The following is a 10,091-nucleotide window of genomic DNA, read 5'->3' as shown; positions in this document are numbered from 1 at the left end:
CTTCAAGACCACCGTCCTTGATGTTGCCGGTGGATGCCTTGAAGCTCACCACAGGGCAAAGAAGAATTTTGTCTCTCAAGGGACACTGGATACCATTGACCAGAGTCGCAGGGCCAGGCTGAATGGCAGAGCTGAGCTGTTCAGGGAGCTGAAGCGTAAAACTGTACGTGCACTGAGGGTGGACAAGGAGGCATATGTGCGAGGAATCTGTGAGGGGGTAGAGCATCACCTGTGGACAGGTGATTCTTGTCCCGCTTACAGGGGAATTCGCGCATTACGTTCATCCAAGCCCATCCCTCGGAGCACTGCAGTTCGAGCAGAGAGTGGTAGGCTCTTGACAGAGGAGTCTGAAGTGAAGGCCCGCTGGGCCAGTTACTTTGAGCGGTTGTACCAGGCTGATCCCCCAGCTGTCGAGTTGGACGTCAAGGGTGTTACAATCCCTGTTGCTGACCCTCGAATCAACTGTGGTCCACCTTCGCTTGTGGAAACACGGGCTGCGGTGAACCGGTTGAAACGGGGCAAAGCTCCAGGGATCTGTGGCATCCATGCCGAACTTCTCAAGGCTGGTGGAAATGCTGCACTCGTGTCGTTGCATGCAGTTTTGTGCTCTGCCTGGAACACAGGCATCATCCCAACTGACTGGAAGAGGGGCCTTGTTGTCCCTCTCTGGAAAGGGAAGGGTGATCGCCAAGACTGCAACAACTACCGAGGGGTGACGCTGCTCTCAGTGCCGGGCAAGGTCTTTGCTCGGATAATTCTTGATAGGGTTCGCCACCATCTGCTTGAGCACCAGCGTCCAGAGCAGTCAGGCTTTACACCAAAGAGGTCAATGATTGACCGTATCCTTGCACTTCGTGTCCTCACCGAACGCAGACGAGAGTTTCGGCAGGGGCTGCTTGCAGCCTATGTTGATCTCTCTAAAGCGTTCGATTCAGTGAATCGGGATGTCCTCTGGAGGATTCTTGGTCTTCGTGGGGTGCCACCAAAACTGATCGATCTGATGTCTGAACTCTACTCTGGTACTGAGAGTGCTGTGAAGTGTGGTGGTACCATCTTTGACTTATTTCCAGTTGTTACTGGAGTTCGTCAGGGATGTGTACTTGCCCCCACACTTTTCAGCACTTGTATGGACTGGATTTTAGGGAGGATGTCGGAGAGATCAAGTTGCGGTGCATCGTTTGGGAATGTCAAGATCTCGGACCTTGATTTTGCAGATGATGCAGTCATCTTTGCGGAGACTTTAGACATCCTCTTGGGGGCCCTCGAGGTGCTGAATGAGGAGTCGGAGCCGTTGGGATTATGGGTTTCTTGGGTCAAAACTAAGATCCAGGCTTTCGGTGACATCTTGGATGCTGCTGTCCTGTCTGTGTCTGTTTGTGGTGAGGATGTTGAGGTCGTGGAGAGATTCACTTACCTTGGCAGTGATATTCATGTCTCTGCTGGCTGCGAGTCAGAGGTCAATAGACGTCTGGGTCGGGCTTGGGGAGTCATGGATTCACTGGATCATGGGGTGTGGCGCTGCCGGTACCTGTGCGGGAGGACGAAAGTCCGAGTCTTCAGGTCCTTGGTACTTCCAGTCTTGCTCTATGGGTGCGAGACTTGGACTCTGACCAAGGATCTGAGACGGAGACTTAATTCCTTTGGTACCAGGTCTCTTCGGAGAATCCTTGGTTATCGCTGGTCGGATTTTGTGTCCAACGAGCGGTTGCTGAGAGAGACTCGGATGAGATTTGTTACCTGCATAGTCCGTGAGCGTCAGTTACGGCTGTATGGACATGTGGCTCGTTTTCCTGACGCTGATCCTGCTCACCAGATTCTCTCAGCGAGGGAGTATCATGAGTGGAGGAGGCCAATGGGCCGACCACGTGCCTCATGGTTGCAACAGCTTGACCATCATCTCAAGGAGATGGGGATGGGCCTGGCATCTGCCTGGGGGATGGCCAGACGGAGGCCACTGGAGTACCGGCGGAAAGTGGACACAGCGACGCGCTGTTCTGGCACATGCTCCCATACCTGACCTGACCTGATTAAAGTTCCCACGGTGTCCTTTGTGAAGAGTCGGCGAGGATGCGTATCAGTGGGTTACAAAACGTAAACTGTTCATACTGGTGGGGAGGTATGCCCTCTAATGAGTGTCGTTCTTATTCAGCAAGTTTTGTCATAATTCGTTCACAGCTTTTTAAGATTTTGTGCTGCATATCTTTTATGGTGCTCTCTGTCAATGGAGAAGAATTGCTTCAAAAATTCTTGAATTCAGATCGTCCCCTTCTTCACCAAAATCGAATCAATTCGTCCATGTCACGGAACCAACCACAGCTTTCGAAGCTCCGCCCAGTTCTCCAACCTGTAAAACAATCGCACCAATCAAAAAAAAAAAAAACCACAGCGTTTGAAGCTCCGCCCAGTTCTCCAACCTGTAAAACAATCACACCAATAAAAAAACCACAGCGTTTGAAGTTCCACCCAGTTCTCCAACCTGTAAAACAATCACACCAATAAAAAAAACCACAGCGTTTGAAGTTCCACCCAATTCTCCAACCTGTAAAACAATCGCATCAATCAAAAAAAAAATGACAGCGTTCGAAGTTCCGCCCAGTTCTCCAGCCTGTAAAACAATTGCAGCAATCAAAATAACCATAGTGTTCGAAGCTCCGCCCAGTTCTCCAGCCTGTAAAACAATTGCAGCAATCAAAATAACCATAGTGTTCGAAGCTCCGCCCAGTTCTCCAGCGTGTAAAACAATCGCACTGTGGTGAATGGAAGGTCGTGACGTGTGACCAAGTGATGCCCGGCTCGAGCACAGAAGAGATAAAGCTGAGGGTCGGCTCGGCCGCGGGGTTTTGTCCCTGGGGCATTGCCATTGTATGTCGCCGGCTCACTTGGTGCTCATTGAATGGTGAGAATACTGATTGATATATAATACTGATTTATTTTGCGGTGATTAGTTGCGCGTGTGTACCTTACTGCTTGTACTCCATGCTGCGTTTGTATTTCCTGGTGTGCCCGTAGAAGCGGCTCCAATCAAATGGAATAAAGCCTAAACTCTGAAGGTTCTTCTCTCGCTTTCATTTCAATTTATTCCATTTGGTTTTCTCGGCTCTCTCAACCAACGATGGACAAGATCTACAAACCAGAGAGGTTCGACGCAGACCCAAACGCGACTGACGCAGAAATAAAATGGTCGCATTGGTTCTGTTCCTTCTCACACTATCTGACCATCATCGAGGAGGGAGCTGACAAATTTGCCGCTCTCGTGAATCATGTCTCGCCCAGCGTGTACAGGCTCTTCTCGGAGTGCGACACTTACGAAGCAGCGATCGACGTGCTGCAGGCGCTCTACGTGAACCGCAAGAACGAGGTGTACATACAACATCTTCTCAACACACGCAAGCAAGCAGCCGGGGAGACAATCGATCAGTTCCTGCAAGCTCTGAATCAGCTGGGAAAAGACTGCAGCTTCCGGGCCGTAAGCGCCGAGGAACACCGAAAGGAAGCGACACGGGAGGCATTCATCCAAGGACTCAGATCAGCCCACATACGGCAACGCTTACTAGAGAAAGCGCAACCCACTCTTGACAAGGTAGTCGATCAGGCTCGAGCGATGGATACGGCTCAGCAGCAATCTGAGTCATTTGGGACACCGATGCTGCTAATGAACGCTGCTACGATGGGAACCCAAGGAACCCCACTGGCACAGACACAGCCAGACATAGGGGATGGAGAAACACCCGAGGAGCCGGATACCCAGGCCACGTCAAACTCCTCAGCAACTGCTCCGGTTGGTAAATGCTTCTTTTGTGGGTACAAAAGGCACCCTCGTCAAAAATGCCCCGCCAGAGATGCCACATGCATGAATTGCGACAAGAAAGGGCATTATACCAGGGTATGTAAATCTACTCTCAGGAGAAATAAACCCACTTCTGCGGCTCTCTACTCGCAAAATAAATTAACTGCAGCCTCCCCGGGGAATCTATCCAAGGCTATCATCAACGTACGAATTAACGGGCATATGGCTGAGGCACTGATTGATACCGGTAGCTCTGAAAGTTTCGTCAACAGCTCGCTAGTGAAGGGCAGGAAATGGAAGATCCACCCGACAGACAATACGGTATGCATGGCCGCCACATCACTACAGTCCCGCGTACGAGGGTACTGCAATGTTGAATTGGACGTAAAAGGGTACACGCATCGGGATGTAAGGGTACTGGTGCTTCGTGATTTGTGCGCCGACGTAATTCTGGGTCATAATGTCCTCAAGCAGCACACGAGCGTCGAAATACCCTTTGGAGGAAGCAAACCTCGTCTAATTTTAAATGCGTTGACCACCGCGGAGGTGACGTCCCCCCAGCTGTTCGCTAACCTGTCGCCGGTCTGCAAACCGATAGCGATCAAATCGCGGCGATATACCACTGCTGACATGAATTTCATCACTTCAGAAACCAACCGATTACTGGAAGAAGGAATTATAGAACCGAGCGATTCGCCATGGCGCGCACAGGTGTTAGTAACCAGCAGTCAGAACCATAAGAAACGAATGGTTGTCGATTATTCCCAAACGGTCAATCGCTTTACCCAACTCGATGCCTACCCCCTGCCGCGCATAGACGAGATGGTCGAACGCGTGGCCAATTATAAGGTATTCAGCACCATCGACTTGCGAAGCGCCTATCACCAAATTCCCATCCGAGAGGAAGACAAACCTTACACCGCATTCCAGGCAGGGAGGCGCCTCTACCAGTTCAGAAGGATACCATTCGGTGTCACGAATGGAGTAGCTTGCTTCCAACGAGTTATGGACGACATCATCTCAGATGAAAACCTCAAAGACACTTTTGTTTACGTGGACAATGTCACAGTGTGCAGTAGGGATCAGGGGGAACATGATATGAATCTGGACAGATTCTTGAGCATTGCTAGAAAATATAATCTGACTCTCAACTATGAGAAATGCGTATTCTCGGCAAGGTCAATTGACCTTCTCGGCTACACAATAGCCGACGGCACAATTAAGCCTGATCCTGAACGATTGCGCCCGCTCCGTGAGCTACCACCACCTCAGGACCTGCAGACGATGCGCCGGGTGATCGGCATGTTTGCTTACTATGCGAGATGGATTTCGCAATACTCCGAGAAAATACATCCCCTAGTGCATTGCAAAAACTTTCCACCAGATGCCGCTGTTGTGACAGCTTTCCACAACCTCAAAGACGATATCAGTAATTCCGTGGTTTTATCGATCGATAGCTCGGTGCCCTTTGTGGTGGAGACCGACGCTTCAGATCACGCCATAGCTGCTACGCTTAATCAGTCTGGGAGACCCGTCGCGTTCTTCCCGAGAACTCTCTCTGGAAGCGAGCAGAGACACTCAGCGATAGAGAAGGAAGCGTACGCCATCGTCGAAGCGCTGCGCAAATGGAGACATTATTTGCTGGGAAACCACTTCACGCTCGTTACCGACCAACGATCCGTGGCATTCATGTTTGATGGGAAAAATAACGGGAAAATTAAGAATGAAAAAATTATGAGATGGCGGATAGACCTAGCTTGCTATAGTTACGACATTGTTTACCGGCCCGGGAGGGAAAACCCTGCTGCAGACACCTTCTCGCGGGTCTACTGCTCGGCGGTAATCAGTCAGGCTTTGCAAGACCTCCATGTGTCTCTTTGCCACCCGGGGGTAACCAGAATGGCACATTTCGTACGCAGACAGAACCTGCCCTATTCTATTGAAGATATTAAACAAATGAATGCTTCATGCCCTGTTTGTGCTGAACTAAAACCCAGATTCTATGGTGCGGCTCCTGGCAGACTGATCAAAGCCACTTCTCCCTTCGAGAGACTAAACATTGACTTCAAAGGGCCCCTGCCGACCGAGACAGACAACAGATACATATTCACTGTTGTTGATGAATACTCAAGGTTTCCTTTCGCATTTCCGTGCTCGGATATGACCTCGGGCACTGTCGTGAAATGTCTGTCTGACCTCTTCGCTATGTTTGGGAAACCTTCGTACATACATTCAGACAGAGGGCCGTGTTTCATGTCGGCCGGGCTAAAACAGTTCCTATTAGAGCACGGCATAGCAACGAGTCGAACGACGGGTTACAACCCACAGGGTAATGGTCAGGTGGAACGTTATAATGGAGTTATTTGGAAAGCCGTAACTCTGGCGTTGAAATCAAGAGGACTGGGCCCCGAGCGGTGGGAGGTTACCCTTCTCGACGCTCTGAATTCCATACGCTCTCTGCTCTGCACGTCCACCAATGCGACTCCTCACGACCGAATGTTTACTCACCAACGACGTTATGTTGACGGCCAATCGGTGCCCAACTGGCTAACCCATCCCGGAACAGTGTTCATGAAACGCCCAGTACGACAAAGCAAGTATGAACCCCTGGTGGAAGGGGTCGAGCTCATTGATACTAATCCAGAATACGCTCATGTCAGGCTCCCGGATGGCAGGGAGACCACTGTGTCGGTTCGTCATTTGGCTCCCTCAGGTACTCCCCCCGCCGGTACACCACCATCTGGCACACCTCCCTCTGACATTCCCCCCCCAGGTGTTTCTCCCCAGGGACTCCACCCGAGAAGGGAGACGGCGGAGCTACCGCGTTCCACCCGGGGGCGATCGGGGAGTCATCTCCGGCACGAGTCGAGGCTCACCAAAAGGATCGGAAGCCTCCCTCAAGTGAAACCGCCATCTACTCCCGGAGAGGCCGGCGAATAATACCCCCTCGCCGACTCAATCTGTAAAGGGGATTATCGGCATCCTCGATGCTCATGCTCCTATATGCTCGTTACATAATATATCGATGCTCATTACCATGCTCCTACAACTCAAAATAATCCTCACTGCTTGGCATGTATGCTTCTGTAGTTTAGATAGTTCGCGTTGCTTGAAATGTATACTCCTGTAGCGCTGAAGTAATCATGTTGCGTTAGCTGGGCCTCTAGTTACATTTTAAAGGCGGGGAGAATGTGGTGAATGAAAGGTCGTGACGTGTGATCACATGATGCCCGGCTCGAGCACAGAAGAGATAAAGCTGAGGGTCGGCTCGGCCGCGGGGTTTTGTCCCTGGGGCATTGCCATTGTATGTCGCCGGCTCACTTGGTGCTCATTGAATGGTGAGAATACTGATTGATATATAATACTGATTTATTTTGCGGTGATTAGTTGCGCGTGTGTACCTTACTGCTTGTACTCCATGCTGCGTTTGTATTTCCTGGTGTGCCCGTAGAAGCGGCTCCAATCAAATGGAATAAAAGCTAAACTCTGAAGGTTCTTCTCTCGCTTTCATTTCACGCACCAATCAAAAAAACCATAGTGTTCGAAGCTCCGCCCAGTTCTCCAGCGTGTAAAACAATCGCACCAATCAAAAAAACCCACAGCTTTCGAAGCCCCGCCAGTTCTCCAGCCTGTAAAACAATCGCACCAATAAAAATAACCATAGTGTTCGAAGCTCCGCCCAGTTCTCCAGCGTGTAAAACAATCGCACCAATCAAAAAAACCCACAGCTTTCAAAGCCCCGCCCAGTTCTCCAGCATGTAAAACAATCACACCAATAAAAATAACCATAGTGTTCGAAGCTCCGCCCAGTTCTCCAGCATGTAAAACAATCGCACCAATCAAAAAAACCCACAGCTTTCGAAGCTCCGCCCAGTTCTCCAGCATGTAAAACAATCACACGAACAAAAACAAAACAGTATTCGAAGCTCTGCCCAGTTCTCCAGCCTGTAAAACAATCGCACCAATCAAAATAACCACAGCGTTGGAAGCTCTGCCCAGTTCTCCAGCATGTAAAACAATCGCACCAACCCCTCCCCCCCCAAAAAAAAATACAGCGTTCGTAGCTCCGCCCAGTTATCCAGTCTGTAAAAAAACAATCGCACCAATCAAAAAAAACCCCAGCGTTCGAAGCTCCGCCCTGTTCTCCAGCCTGTAAAGTGTAAAACAATCGCACCAACCCTCCCCCCCCCAAAAAAAACCACAGCGTTCGTAGCTCCGCCCAGTTCTCAGCCTGTAAAACAATCGCACCAATAAAAAAAACCCCATCGCGTTCGAAGCTCCGCCCATTTCTCCAACCAGTAATCGAGCGGTGTATTTTGCGGCCTGCGGTGTGATGTGTAAAAAATCTGATTATTGTATTCAGCCGATTATTTTAACTTCTGGGGAGGTGGAAGCTGGTTCACTTTGTAAAACATTACAGCGTGTTCCAAAAAGACCCGGACAACTTCGGTTGTTAATATATTTAGTACCACAAATTAAACAAATACCCTTTGTTTTATACGATACAGAAACTCATAAAGTTTTCTTTATTTTCAGGTCTGGTGGTTTAATGTAAAATAAAATGGCGACTCCACAGGAGAAAGCTCAGTGCGTCGAATGGTTTCATCGAGACGAGATCGGATCCGACACGCCATGTGCATGAACATGTTGGAAGGATTCGTGTTGCCGCAGATCATTTTCTCTCATTGGGCCTTCGTCGTTCGAGCCGCGGCCTGAATGAAAAATTTCCACGTCGCTGGATTGGCCGAGACGGATCAACCGCCTGGCCACCACGATCACCAGACAACTGTTATCTATCGAACAATCGCTTTCACGTCCGTATTTCAGGAAAGGAGCCGGCCCGAGTGAAGGACACAGACACGGTGCAAGAGCGCCACAGCAGGACTCGTTTATTATGCGCATGCGCAGAATCCCCGCTACGTCATGACGTCATTCAACATAATATGGAATAGGTAAAGCCTAGAAGCGAACGTAGAATTCTTCTTACATTCGCTTCTAACTTACCTATAACTGGTTCACAACTGTATACTTGCCAACTTTACCGTGGTTCATGTAAGCGCCGCACAGCTGATGATTTTGACGCAATTTCCGGTTACTTCGGCCTGGATTCAGGATCAGCGATCAAATAATGTAAATCACGATTAAAAAATATTTTTTGATCATGCGGGAGATATATATATATATATATATATATATATATATATATATATATATATATATATATATATATATATATATATATATATATATATATATTAAAACTAACTTTGGGAAAAAATAATTGAATAAATAAATAAATAAACGATCACTTGTGGTCAAGAATAAAAGAAATTAAAAGTTCCGGAAAGAGTTTCAAAATCACTCCCGGTAATGTTAAATACAAAATAAACATTTCCTGTCATGAAAAAAATCACTTTCGGAAGTATAAAATTAACTTTGGGAAAAAAAAATTGAATAAATACATAAACACTTCCGGTCATGATCTTCCGGCATGCATCATTGCCCATGACAAAAACCGGAAACAAAAAAAAACCAGTAACAAAACAAAAACGGAAGCAAAATGGTCATAGCTAACGACACGGATTCACAATTGCCAGGGTATTGTGTTGTTTTTGTTGTTTCCTATTCTCTCATGTGCACGCGTTAAGTAATATTCAGAAGATAGATATAAAACCCAATCGTAGCCTGGTGTTGGCACAGTGGTTAGGGCAGCGGCTTGGGATCCAAAAGGTCCTGAGTTCAAGCCCCGTTGAGCCACTGAATTAATACACCAGGGGGTTGACTCAGCCTGTCATCCTTCCGAGGTCGGCGAAATGATTACCAGTGTACTGGGCCCGGTGTATACCCCGGTTAAAATAGGTGTACCATATCCCTGTGTCGTAAGAGGCGACCAGGGTTGCGTCAGGAAGGGCATCCGGCGTAAAACATGTGCCAAATCATTAGGCGGATCATGATGGATGATCCGTTGTGGCGACCCCATAAAGGGGAGCAGCCGAAAGAAGAAGAAGAAGAGATATAAAACCCAATCGTGTTTATACACCGCACAGCGTTTAACAACAACCGGAAGCAAAACGTCTTCGCTCACGACACGGATTCCAAATAGCCAAGGCTATTGTGTTGTTGTTGTTGTTGTTTCCTATTCTCTCGCGTGCACGTGTTAAGTATGAAGCTCACTGCGTTCGCTAATACTGCACTCCTCCCTCCTAGATACGTAATTACAATTCTTGTATAACACCATGAACTCTAAAACCGTTGAAGAAAACATCGAATCCATTAATTTATTACACCAAAAAATGTGTCACCC

The sequence above is a fragment of the Eptatretus burgeri genome, chromosome 1, assembly GCF_056783735.1.
Source record: "Eptatretus burgeri isolate ZD-2024b chromosome 1, Ebu_testis_v1, whole genome shotgun sequence".
NCBI classification, from domain to species: Eukaryota; Metazoa; Chordata; class Myxini; order Myxiniformes; family Myxinidae; genus Eptatretus; species Eptatretus burgeri.
This window is presented reverse-complemented; position numbering follows the sequence as displayed.